Source organism: Mustela lutreola, chromosome 11, assembly GCF_030435805.1.
Source record: "Mustela lutreola isolate mMusLut2 chromosome 11, mMusLut2.pri, whole genome shotgun sequence".
Taxonomy (NCBI): Eukaryota; Metazoa; Chordata; class Mammalia; order Carnivora; family Mustelidae; genus Mustela; species Mustela lutreola.
In genome coordinates, this window is record NC_081300.1 from 34,067,407 (window position 1) to 34,079,701 (window position 12,295).

Here is a 12,295-nt window from a genome sequence, read left to right on the forward strand (position 1 = left end):
TTATAGTAGAAGGTGAGACTGATGTTTGACAATTATACTAATATTTTAAAATAAACCAAAGGAAATTTCAACAACATTGCTATGGAAATTCATATGTATTTTCCAAAAAATGCTGTTCTTATGCAGAACATTTAGGTAATTTTATTCTGGAAAAATGTGTTACATTTGCTAGAATACCCTCTATGCAGATAGACCTTCATCTAGTAGGATGGATTTATTTTTCAAGAAATATTGAACATTTTACAGACAAACCTAAAGAACTTGGATAAAAATATTTGTTTGCTTGTATGTATACACATGCCTGTGTTTATGTGCGCATATGTATTCCAAAATCTTCTATGAATTAGGTACTTTCATTATCATTATTTTATAAAGACAGGAAATTGAAATCCAGAGAGGTTAGGTAACTTACCAAGAGTCACCAGCTATTAGGTAGCAGAGACAGGATTCAAAAAATGTTTAATGTTAAAATGAAGATTATTGTGTTTACTATTAATATTACCACAGGAATTGTGATAATTAACATTTTTAGACCTTTAGGAAGCACTTATACACTGTAATTCATAAGTTAAACTGATACAAAACTGATACAAAAGAGACCATTAATGAGAACAAGGATGGAGCGTTTTTATAGTAAGGTCTGACGCTCAGAGGGACAAGTATGAACCTGTACTTGAGGGTACACAGGGGATCCAACTGTTGTGAAGTAAAGCATAAGGAGGGGACAAAACTGTTTCTATTGAAATACAGTGTATGCACAACTGATAAATTATGGACTAAAGTCTTAGAACCCTAAATCCGGAAGGTATTTTCACAGACATTAAAAAGATACAAATGGTACAATAAAGAGGCATACTGGGTTAATAAGTACTGTATCAGGGGGTCTCCACGACAGTACTGGTAAGTGAGTCTGAATGTCTAAGGACTGATGTATAGTGAAAGGATCTATGAATTTATCATTTTAGTCCTAGCCAGGAACTTGAGGGCTCTGTAAGTCCATTTTCTAGATGAACCGACAGACCCAGAGCCTGAGTTATTTGGCCATTTGTCCCTTTGGTAAGAACCCAGTTGTCCTGGCTGCCCATCCAATTTTCTTCCCACCAAACCATTCTTCTGCTTTATATCAGTGGAAATTCACCCTGGGAGGCACTCCTGCTCCTATCTTTGGCATCACAGCAACTGCCTGCTCTGACACGATTTCCTTCCCAAGCTCGACACAGAGAAGAGCGTGACTGCACACCTTCCTAGTGAACAGAGGAAGACAGATGCCATCTGAGGAGGCGTCTGTGAGTCCCTCCACTCACTGGCACCCAGGCACCTCCAGTGTGCATGCACGTGCAAGTGGAATCTCACTTTCCACTTACAAACTCAGAGCTCTATTCCAATAATAGCCTGTGGTGAGACCTTTCTTTCCCTAGAGGCTGGGATTCTTCCATGCCGTAGTCACTTTGAAAACCCGCCTCCTGCTCTGCTTTTCTTTGGAGGAAAGCTCTTGGGAAAATCTTGCTTATAGGGACATTCAAGAACGGCAGGTGGCAAAGGCTTCTTCATCCCAGAATGGAAGTAACCTGAGTCCATACTAAACAAAGGAGTGTGAAGGAAAAGAAATGCTTTGGGCTCAGCTCTGGTTAGCAGTACCGTGGGCTTTCCGCACACAAGAATTAAAATCATGCTGCCTTGGACAGACACACAAGATTACATTTCCTAACATTTCTTAACTATTTTGAGAAGGGAAGGGACTGCAAATAGTTGGTTGAGACACAGATTTTGTGAATTTTCTTACTTAAGCCCATAGAAATAAAACGGGCATGAGGGATTAGTATGAGGTGATGGCAAAGCATTGGACTAAAAGTCCAAACAAATTGGTCTTTGTCATTCCTCATCACCTTTTATCCTTGCACTTATACTGTTACTTAGCACTGATAGTGTCTGCCAGTTATTTCTCTGGCTACATGTTATCCTGTTGGTTAAAATGAGGATTGGTAACTAATAGTAACTGCTATCTTTTGCTATGCACATTCTTTGAGGCTTCTTTGCAATATCTCATTTAAAAACAACAGTAGGACAGATATTATCTGTGTTCCTAGAGAGATGAGATCACTTGCTTAACCTCTTGAAGGTAGCTCATGGCAGGAATGGATTAGAAAGAGCCCAGGCCTTCCAGTGCCTGGCCCAGTGCACTCTTAAATGTACCATCATCACGATTCACACAGAGCCCTAGCACTGAACAGTTGCATTGTTCCACAGCTGGGGCCCTACTTCACTGGCTGCCAAAAACACTGAGTGAGCGAGTGGGCATGAAGTTGTCCAATGAAGGGATTAATGGTACCCATGTCGAAATTAGCTTTAAAATCCTGATTAGAAGTCACTCTCCCTTGCAATGAATTTGGCTCAGGAAATCGAGAGGAGAGAAGCTAATTTAGAGAAGTGGTTGATGCCTTAGGTTTTGCAGTCAAGCTGCCTCTGTTTGAATCCTGGGTCTGACATTCAGCACTTATGTGACCTTGAGCAAGTCATTTAGTATTTATAGTTCTTCATTCCTGAAGTGGGGTTAACAATAATATCTACCTCCTGAGGTAATTATATCTTTAATGGCAGTACATTCAACAGGCTTAGCACACAATGTGTGCTCAATGCACATTTTCCCTCTCTCTGTTCCCCTCTCCCTTTTCTTCCCCATCACCCTTCCCAAAAAAACTGGAGCACTGTCAGCAGTGCTGCTGACTATGTCACCACAACACAAAACCCCTTCACGATTAAGTGAGATTCAAAGATGGGCACTTAATGACTTTTTCAAATCACTGGTTGGGTTTTCAGAATTAAAAGCATCCAATCTGAGGGTTTTGAAGGGGTGGGGGGTGGGAGGTCGGGGTACCAGGTGGTGGGTATTATAGAGGGCACAGATTGCATGGAGCACTGGGTGTGGTGCAAAAATAATGAATACTGTTATGCTGAAAATAAATAAAAAATAAATTAAAAAAATAAATAAATAAATAAAATAAAAGCATCCAAATGCCAAGAGATGCTGAGCTCTGTAACATGAGATGAACCTCAAGGTGGACTCTTTAAGTCTAATATGATATGCTCCATCTAGATCAGTCTGAATCTTAACAATTTCTGCTCTGCACATGTAGAGGATGTCTGGTCTTGCCATCTCTGTCAAAAGAGATGCACTAAAATTTATATAAATGGATACATATGTATATATGTGTATGTACACTTCTGTATGTGTATATAAGTGTGTCTGTATGTATGCACCCATGCTCACATATCTGATCATAAAGAGTAGTTTCATTGATATTAATCTTCCTGACTCTCAACTGTAAGTGGAGATTTGCGACATTCTTAAATACAGAACTTCAAGCTCAGAGATGTTAGGTCCACACTGAGACACAAGCCTCTTTTCATCTTGACACCTCAACTAGAATACTTCTGGGCAAACTCCCAGCATTGGGAACCCAAGTTGGGAAGCAGGCTCATGGGGAACATACCTGTACATCCTGTCAAAGAGAAGTTGTTGATGGCTAATCCCTTTGAATGGTCTATAAGAAACAGAATCTATTTGGGCCCCATTCTGCCTTCCTTCTTTTGGTCTCTTGCCCCTTTTAGGCTATTAAAATGTAATTCCAAAGATTCCAACCTCTTTTTCTTTTCCCCCACATGGGAAAACTGTCACCAAGTACCATTAATTCTACAAATCATGATACCTGATGTACCACACAGCACACCGAGAAACCCATGTTACATCTGCCTCTAATTCCAGGTAAAATATCATGACAAAAATCACAGAATCTTTGGCAAATGAAATCTGAAAGACACCTGCTCCAAAATTCTCATTTTACAAATGAGAAGGAAAAACAGAGAGGTTAAAATAAATTTGTCCAAAACCAGAGTTCCACTCATTGGTTTTAATTGTTCCTAGAATTTCATTTCTGTATGCATTCCCCCGCAAGGAAGAAAACAAGGAATCATTTTCCTTTCATAAAAAGAGAGAGAGAGAAAAAAAATAAGACAGAAGCAAAGCAACAGAATTTATCTTTATGAAAGCAAATTCTGTAGATATTTTGCCAAAAAGGACACATAGTGAAAATGGATTAGTTCATTTGAGTGGTTTGTGGAAAATATATATTTCCCGAAGCAGGTGGTGCTATCAAAGTGAATAGGGAGAAAAATGTCGTGTATGAAAAATATTTTTTTTAAAATGCTATTTTTCAAGTCGAAAGGGAAATGACACAAAATCCTACCACTGACTCTGACAGCATATTCTAATGGGTTTTGGCTGTATTTTAGAGAAACACACACCCACATACAAACAGAAACAAACATTTTCAAAAAGGATATGTATAGAAAACCCTGGAGGTTTTACATTTGTTAGATAGGAGAAAAAAAGAAAGACAAACGGCCTGCCAGATAATGAGATGAGTGAGCAAGTAAGTCATTGGAAACTCACAAAATGCACTTTCTGAGACATTTCTAGTACTGTTGATATAAGCAGAGAAACACAGATGGAATAAGAAGCAAACTGTTGCCCCATGGACATTTCAGCAAAATTCCAGAATTTAGCACTTTAAAAAAGTAGCTCCGTGGTTTAGTGTGTAAATTAATTTTTTTTTTTAGTATATTTCTCTCTGGTCATCTTTTTTATTTTTCTAGTTCTTTTTTTTCCCCCCCTCTAACTAGTAAAATTCAGTTCAATGAGCATTTACTGAACTCCAGCCACAGAAGAGGGTTTGAACCATACAGGACATTCATTATAGGGCTTATGAGGAGGTCAGAAATGGTGAGGAAACACGCTAGTCCATTAGGAGACTTAGTTTATTCCATTAAGTACTAAACTATATTGTGATCTGTAAGTGCTGGTCCCTGCCTTCCTGAAAGACCATGTAATTTATCATCCTCACTGGGATACTGGTTTGTTGTTTGTTTGTTTGTTTTTTTTTCCATCTTTGTATTGAAATATAATCTACATACCAAAAAGTGTGTATCTCATAATTATACAACTTCATGCCTCTTTTTCCTCTGTTCACTGACTTACCAATCTGACTGTTAAGAAAAACCAACCTACCTTTCCCTCTGTCCAGCATGGGTGCTCTATGTAACAACCACAGTAATAGTACCACTGTCCCACTTCCATTAGAGAACTGCTGTTTATAACAGGCACCAAGGCAAGAGCACCCAAAGATTAATGGCCAGATTTCATGCCCAGCTATGTCCTTTTCTAAAATTTTGATTTCTTGACAGCCCTCCCCCCACCCCAACACACTAGCCACAGTGCCTTTGCTTATGAGTCCCATCTTAACTCAGGAGACCGCTTCTCACTTTTAAGCATATTGAGGACTAACTTGTAACTCAATTCGAGTTAGGCTCCTACTGACTCTGGCACCTTTCCAATAAGTTTCTCCAATACTTTTAATTTTTAGCCATTCAGTTTAACCCCGAAGTAAATTTGTACATTTTCTGGTCACTGTTACTTCAAAAGCAATTCCATAACACAGTGTCTAGCAAATAATACATCCTCAATGGTTAAATTCTGTACTTGAATTTTCCTCCAGAGTTAATACTGCAATCTTGCTGAGACAGAGGATTTAGGTAGTCTTCCCAACAGGTTTCCATAGTGTCCCCTTAATTCCTCTTATGAGTACAACACTGATGTCTGTGTGATGTTTCAAGGCAGAACACTCAGGAATATCACAAATAATTTCCCAAACCTCAAGCCCAGTACATACTCAGGCACAATCTTCTTAATTACATACCTTAAATCTAGATTGAATATGCTTTTTTTCACCATCATACTCAATGTCCTTTCCTGGGTCAGTTCATCAGTTCTACTCTGAACCATTAGAAAATTACTTATGCCAGGCACTCCCGCACACTTCAATCCATTCTTACCATGTTGTAGCCAGAGATGCCTTGTTAAAAATGACAGTGAAATTGATCTATGGCCTTGCTAAACTCTCCTAATGGTTCCTCTTTGGTGCTAATTCCATGGTATGAAATCCAAAATCTTTCACAATATCCTACCCAGAATAGGCATTTACATGCTCAAATGCTTACCAGACCATGATCAGAAAAGAGAGCTAGCTAAACTTGCTGGTTAACATCTACTTGGAGGAGGCAGAATGTCAAATTAAAGGGCTTTCCTTCCCAGTTTTTACTTAGCAAGCAGAAACACTCAGTTTATGGCAATAAAGGCATTAATTAAGCAGAGTATAGGAAAATGTCAATGAGAATTGACAGCTGTGACTTCTCAGTGAAAATATTAAATAAAAGTTGCCTGCACTCCTTTCTCCTCCACCCTCTCCTCCTTCTTGCTCCTCCAATATTTGATTAAATACACTAGAACGAAAACATCAATTCACTCTCGTTAGAGGGGAAGACATTGTGAATTAATGAAGTCAGTTCTGTGGGCATTTCGATTCAATTCTATTACTTTCAAGTACTTATGATAACTGGACCTTAATCTTTCCAACACAGAGATCATTAGTATCATTTAGCACATATGATAGTGATCACTGAAAGTCATTCGTAACTAGCAAATATATACACAAACACAGACATTTATATACATATGCATATACATAATACATATATATGTGTGCTGTGTTTATGATTAAATCTATATTCATAATTATTGCCAAAAGTTATTTTTAATTATATATGTGTTTGTGACTGTTTTCTGGGTTTTCAGAGCTTATTAATTGTTAACATTTCTTAAAATATTTTGTTCCTTCCTGCTTTTATGGAGGTTTTCTATAACTACATCACACTCCTCCATCTCTCTATAAAGAAAAAAGGATTTTTTTTTAAATTCAAATTTTAGTTCCACCTCTTCTCAATTTGGTGGGACCTAAATTAAAAGGTTTTACTACAAGGAGTATCAAGTTAAAATAATGATGATATTTATTGCAAGAGACCTATAATGTGAGTCAAATTGCTTTTGGAGCTCAATGATAAGAGTTTTGAAGCTGCATATTACTGGATGAAAATCTCGAAAGCAACAATGATACAAGCTTCATTACCTGGTGTCATGCTTATAACAGGGAGGCCTTCAGTTTTAAATGGTATTTATTGAAAGCTAACCAGATTGTGAGCATTTAATTGAATATATCAATTTTCAGGAGACCAGAATTGTTGTGTTTGCTTAGAAGCTTGTTCTGGAGAGCACCCCCCCACACACTAGAAATATGTAATAATTTTGTGTCTGAAAAAAGCTTCAGGTAAAATGGTAATTTGCTTCTGCAATCATATCAGTTACTCTGGCAAAATGCAACCCCAAATCTCACATGACAGTTTACAAATTAAAACCTGTAGAAATAATTAAAAAAGGAGATATGTACAGGAGTGTTACGTGAAAATGTAAAGCTTCAGCAGCCGGCTCAGCTGAGTGATAACTAGACGTGAGGTACAAACTAATTGTACTTACCTAGTTCTCATAGCAGAAACTGCAGGGATAGAGGTTCTGCAGTGGGAAGAAAGGGCGGGCACAATATTTTTACTCTCATCAAGTTTCATGTGATCAAAGAGAACTAGTACTAGGAAAAATCGGACAGCATGGGAGAGGTTGTCAACAATTTGGGACTAAATTAATTGTTGTGGATCTTTTTTTTTCTTTAATCTTTTCAATAGTTTTACTTTCCCGTGTGTCTTTTGCATCTTACTGACTTATTCAACAAAGCTGTTCAGAGCAACTACCTTGTTGGAGACGCTGTATCATCATCAGTAACTTGTTCCTCCAACTGGATGTCTAATTCGCTAGAGCCAGACTCTCTACCTTCTTTTTTCTCGTATCCACACTACAGCAGCTAGCGCATGCTTGGGCACATGTTATACACCCAATAATTATTTTAAGACAAATTAAAGGAAAAAAGAGATATAATTTCTGTGATCCTAAAGATTTTCCAAGACACCACTGCCCAGCAGCCATTTGAAACATTTGAATTCAATTTTTTAAAGCAGCTTTACACTGTAAGTCTAGATACAACTCTTAGTTATCCCAGTGAGATTTTGTTTCATCCCAGGGGCCTGGACCCAAACTGGAATAACTGTCAGAAGCAACATTAATTGCCCCCCTTCTTGGCAGCTGGGGTGTGAAAATTGGTACGGAGAGAGACTGAAATTTCTGTTCATCCCAAGCAGTGGCCACTGGGGACACGATGCAGCCCATTAGGGGGACAGATGTGTGCAGGCAAGTTTCATATCTGTCTGAACAGCTCCTACAGTCTGGGTAAATAAATACCTTAAATCCCTAGAGCCAACAAACTTCTTCAGGATTTTCTCCTAATCTTATGGGGCCCGATGGTGTCTGGGCCTAAGGCATTTTCTAATTGTGAGTAATTTACTTTAGAAAGCTCAGGAGCTGGCATCTCAGTGGTATGACCACTCAACCAACAATTCCTGAATAGAAATGCTCATTCCCGCCTTCCTTCCTTTACAGAGACCCCTTCCTTTTCCCAGGAACTCTTTCCTTCCCTTCAGAAGAAGATAAACAATACCCATCCAAAACACAAAACCCTTCGCAGCCACCGGCCTCCAATGAATACTTCCTCCTCTGAGCTCCTGCACCCTGACCACCCACTGACTGTTTTTCAAATGTTGCTTGGTACATTTTGCTACATTTGTAACATGCCCTTTCTCTACCTCTCCTCCATCTATGTCGTAATCATACAGGTTCAGAGTTCATATTTCTGTATAGCATCTACTGCAATATAAGAAACACCCAGGGTGCTAGTCCACGGCCTGATTGATTAGTTCTAGTCAGTTTGCTTATAGCAAGAACTAGGTGTAGGAACGCTGATCCTTATGCCTTCCATCCTCTTCCATGAGCTGTTTGTACATATTGGCACATTTACTATCTTTTCTCTTTTCTATGGTTGCTAGTCTTCTTACTAGAGTGAACTTCCTGGGGGCAGAAGACTTGGTATATGTCCGACAACACACGAGAAGACTCAAAGGGAAAGACCTACTTAAGGAAGAATTCCAAGCTGAGGAAGGACTGGATCACAGATGTAGGCATATGAAGTGACTAGGTCAGATACAAATAAATGTTTCAGTCTACATTTCCAACAACAGAGTGGGCCACCCAGGAAGTATAATTTGAGATGCACATGCAGAATATGGATGACAACGGTGGAGGCAGAGGAAGGGATACCTGTCCTAAGCAGGGGTTTAGACTCCATGGCCTTCAAGTCTCCAGTCTGCTGAAGTCTTAAATTCAAGGTCAGTGTGATGGTTAATTTTGTATGTCAGCCTGACTGGGCCATGGAAGCCCAAACATTTGGCCAATATTATTCTGGGTTTGTACATGAGTGTGTTTCTAGATCATCTGAGTTAACAGGCAAAGTAAGGTAAATTGCCTTCCATTTGGAGTGGGCCTTATCCAACCAAATGAAGACGTGAATAGAGCAAAGAGTCTGAATAAGAAGGAACTTTTCCTACCTGACTGATTGAACTGGGACATTGCTCTTCTCTGGCCTTTGAGCTCAGACAGAAATATTGGTTCTTGGGACGCCTGGGTGGCTCAGTTGGTTAAGCAGCTGCCTTCGGCTCAGGTCATGATCCCAGCGTCCTGGGATCGAGTCCCACATCGGGATCCTTGCTCCGCAGGGAGCCTGCTTCTCCCTCTGACTCTGCCTTCCACTCTGTCTGCCTGTGCTCGCTCTCGCTCGCTCTCTCTCTGACAAATAAATAAATAAAATCTTAAAAAAAATAAAAAAAGAAAGAAATATTGGTTCTTCTTGGATCTCAAGCCTGCTAGTTTGTAGACTGGAACATCCATCACTGGCTTTTCTGGTCCTCAGGCCTTCAAACTCAAACTAGAACTACACCTTCAGGTCGCTTGGATCTTTAATTTCCTGAATGCAGATCTGAAGGACTTTTCAGTTTCTATACTCATATGAGACAATTCCTTAATAATGGACCTATCTCTCTCTTTATACACACACACACACACACACACACACACACACACATATACTTATATGTAAGTATGTATGTGTGCATTGTAATATACAAATATGTGTGAGTGTGTGAGTGTGTATGTGTGTGTGTGATACCAGTGGTTCTGTTTCTCTGGAGAACCCTGACTAATACAGTGAGTATTGCCTGTTTTAGAAAATGCTGCTTTCTGACTAGAGAGGATAAAGGAATGGGGAAGCTGGCTTCAGCCCCAGGCCAGTCCATCAAACAATGCCTCTAGCCTTCCAATTGGACTGTTTGCTTTACTTGTTCTAAGAAAGAAAATAAGTTTTGTCTTTTTCCCCTCCGTTCTTACCAATCTATCCTTTGATATTTGGCAAGAGCTGGTAGCTTTTCTTGTGGTCTGACTGGATCTGGAAATAACATGGTTATTTTTGTTTAAACATAATAGCAAAGAAGAGCTTGAGCTTATATGCAATTTAGCCTTATCAAGCCCAGACATATTTGTTTGTGTACAATTGGCACGCCTGAGTGATGTCAGAAGAGCTCTGAAAACAATATATTCTGAAGCCAGAGCTGTTAGTGGGTGGAACCCTCCCAAATAATAAGCACTGTACACATGGCTGGAGCTAGAATGAGTTATTAAGTCCAATATAACCCGCTTTAGTCCATACAGCATGCCATATGACTCAAACAAAACAGGAAAGGGGAAATAAGTGAAAGAGAATGGGCCAAACATGAAGGAAATTGTGTATTTGTGGGCTCTCTAAAGGCACTCAGTTAATGGTTGTTGAATAAATTATAACTTTTGAAATAAAAAATACAATGACATTCACACATGTATATATATGTATTTACATACAGATATAAAGAAAGATGGCATAGCAGAGAGTGCAAAGGCATTCACATGGAGGGCTAGTGTTGTTGATGAATTACCCTATGCTGAGATACTCAAGATGCACAAAGACCCCTGTTACAGTCTTGGTCTTTCTCTTTCCTGATGTTGTCTTCCTTTTGCATCGTAGTGGGCTATACCCTGAGCTGTCTTCATTCTACACGTATTCCATCCCAGCACGCTCAATCTACTTCCAGTCAAAACCACACTTCAAACATCCACAATCGTGGCAAAGATTTCTCTCTGAAGTTGTTCTCAAAGAGAAAACTACTCATGTCTCAGGACCGATATTTCTAGGAACATTGCTAGTTTTGTTCCAGATTGCCTTTGCACACATGTAGAGTAAGAGAAAACAAGAGAGCAGTCTCCATTAAAAATGAGTACATGCTCTAAAAATGAAAGGATCTTTGCCTGTCAATGGTGCTGGCAAAATATAATGTTCTGCTACCTATGGCTTTCTGTCCCAACCTCTCACCTTTAAACATACCCCAGGGGTTGACAGCTACAGTTAAATGTATTGATGGATGTTTTATGGAGGTTTTATACCTATTTTATATCCACTCCATGAAAGTGACACTGCAAGTGATGAAGGAGACAGAATATTAGGAAACTAAAAATTCAGAGTTTGTTCTAAGTGACAGAGTTGCAAAGGAAAGTGTTCTTTCACTCTTTGAACTCATAAGGTAACAAAATATAACCACCCAGTTTGCCTCAATTGCTCAGTTTTCTGTATCAGTAAATTCTGAAATCTAGTTTGATTCTTAGGTTGCACCAAGAGATCTGATTCATCAAGTTGCAGTGGGGCCTCGGTCATCTGAACTTTAAACAAAATAATCTAGAATATTTTGGTAAAATAAATATATAAAACACACTTAGAGAATAATTACAGCCTTGTTTTACTCCCCCCACCCTTTTTATTTTGGATTTATCCTAGGATAATTCATGGAGAAAAATACCTTAAAATTTGTAGCCAAAAGACCTTTGAACTTATTTTTGGAGACTCTAGTATCTAGCCTTAGCTCTTCATTTGCTGACTTTTGCCACGAGACATCTCCTTAACCAATCAGAGTCTCACTGTCTTTAATTATAAGGAAATGACATTATCTAGCTCCCATGGTTTCCACATTATTCAGAAAAATATCTGTAAGAGTGCTTTGGAAATTGGAAATTGCTGTATCCAAGCAAAGAAGCATTAGAATATACCTGCGGTTTACTCTCAGCTGGTGCAGTGACAGGTGGACAGATGGTAAAGATAAGATGAAAACCTTGCCTGAGGAGCTCATAGTCCAGGAGCAAGATATATTAAATAGCCTTGAGGTAACAGGATCAATGAATGGCAAAGTGTATCATTCCTAAGGACTGCTAAGAAGGGAGAGACTAATGATTTATGATAAACAGTGGATTATGGGGGAGAGCATAAGGTAAAGATGAGAGAGAATAAGGTAAAGGAACTGGGCTACAGTGGGCCTTCGAAAAAGGGTGCAT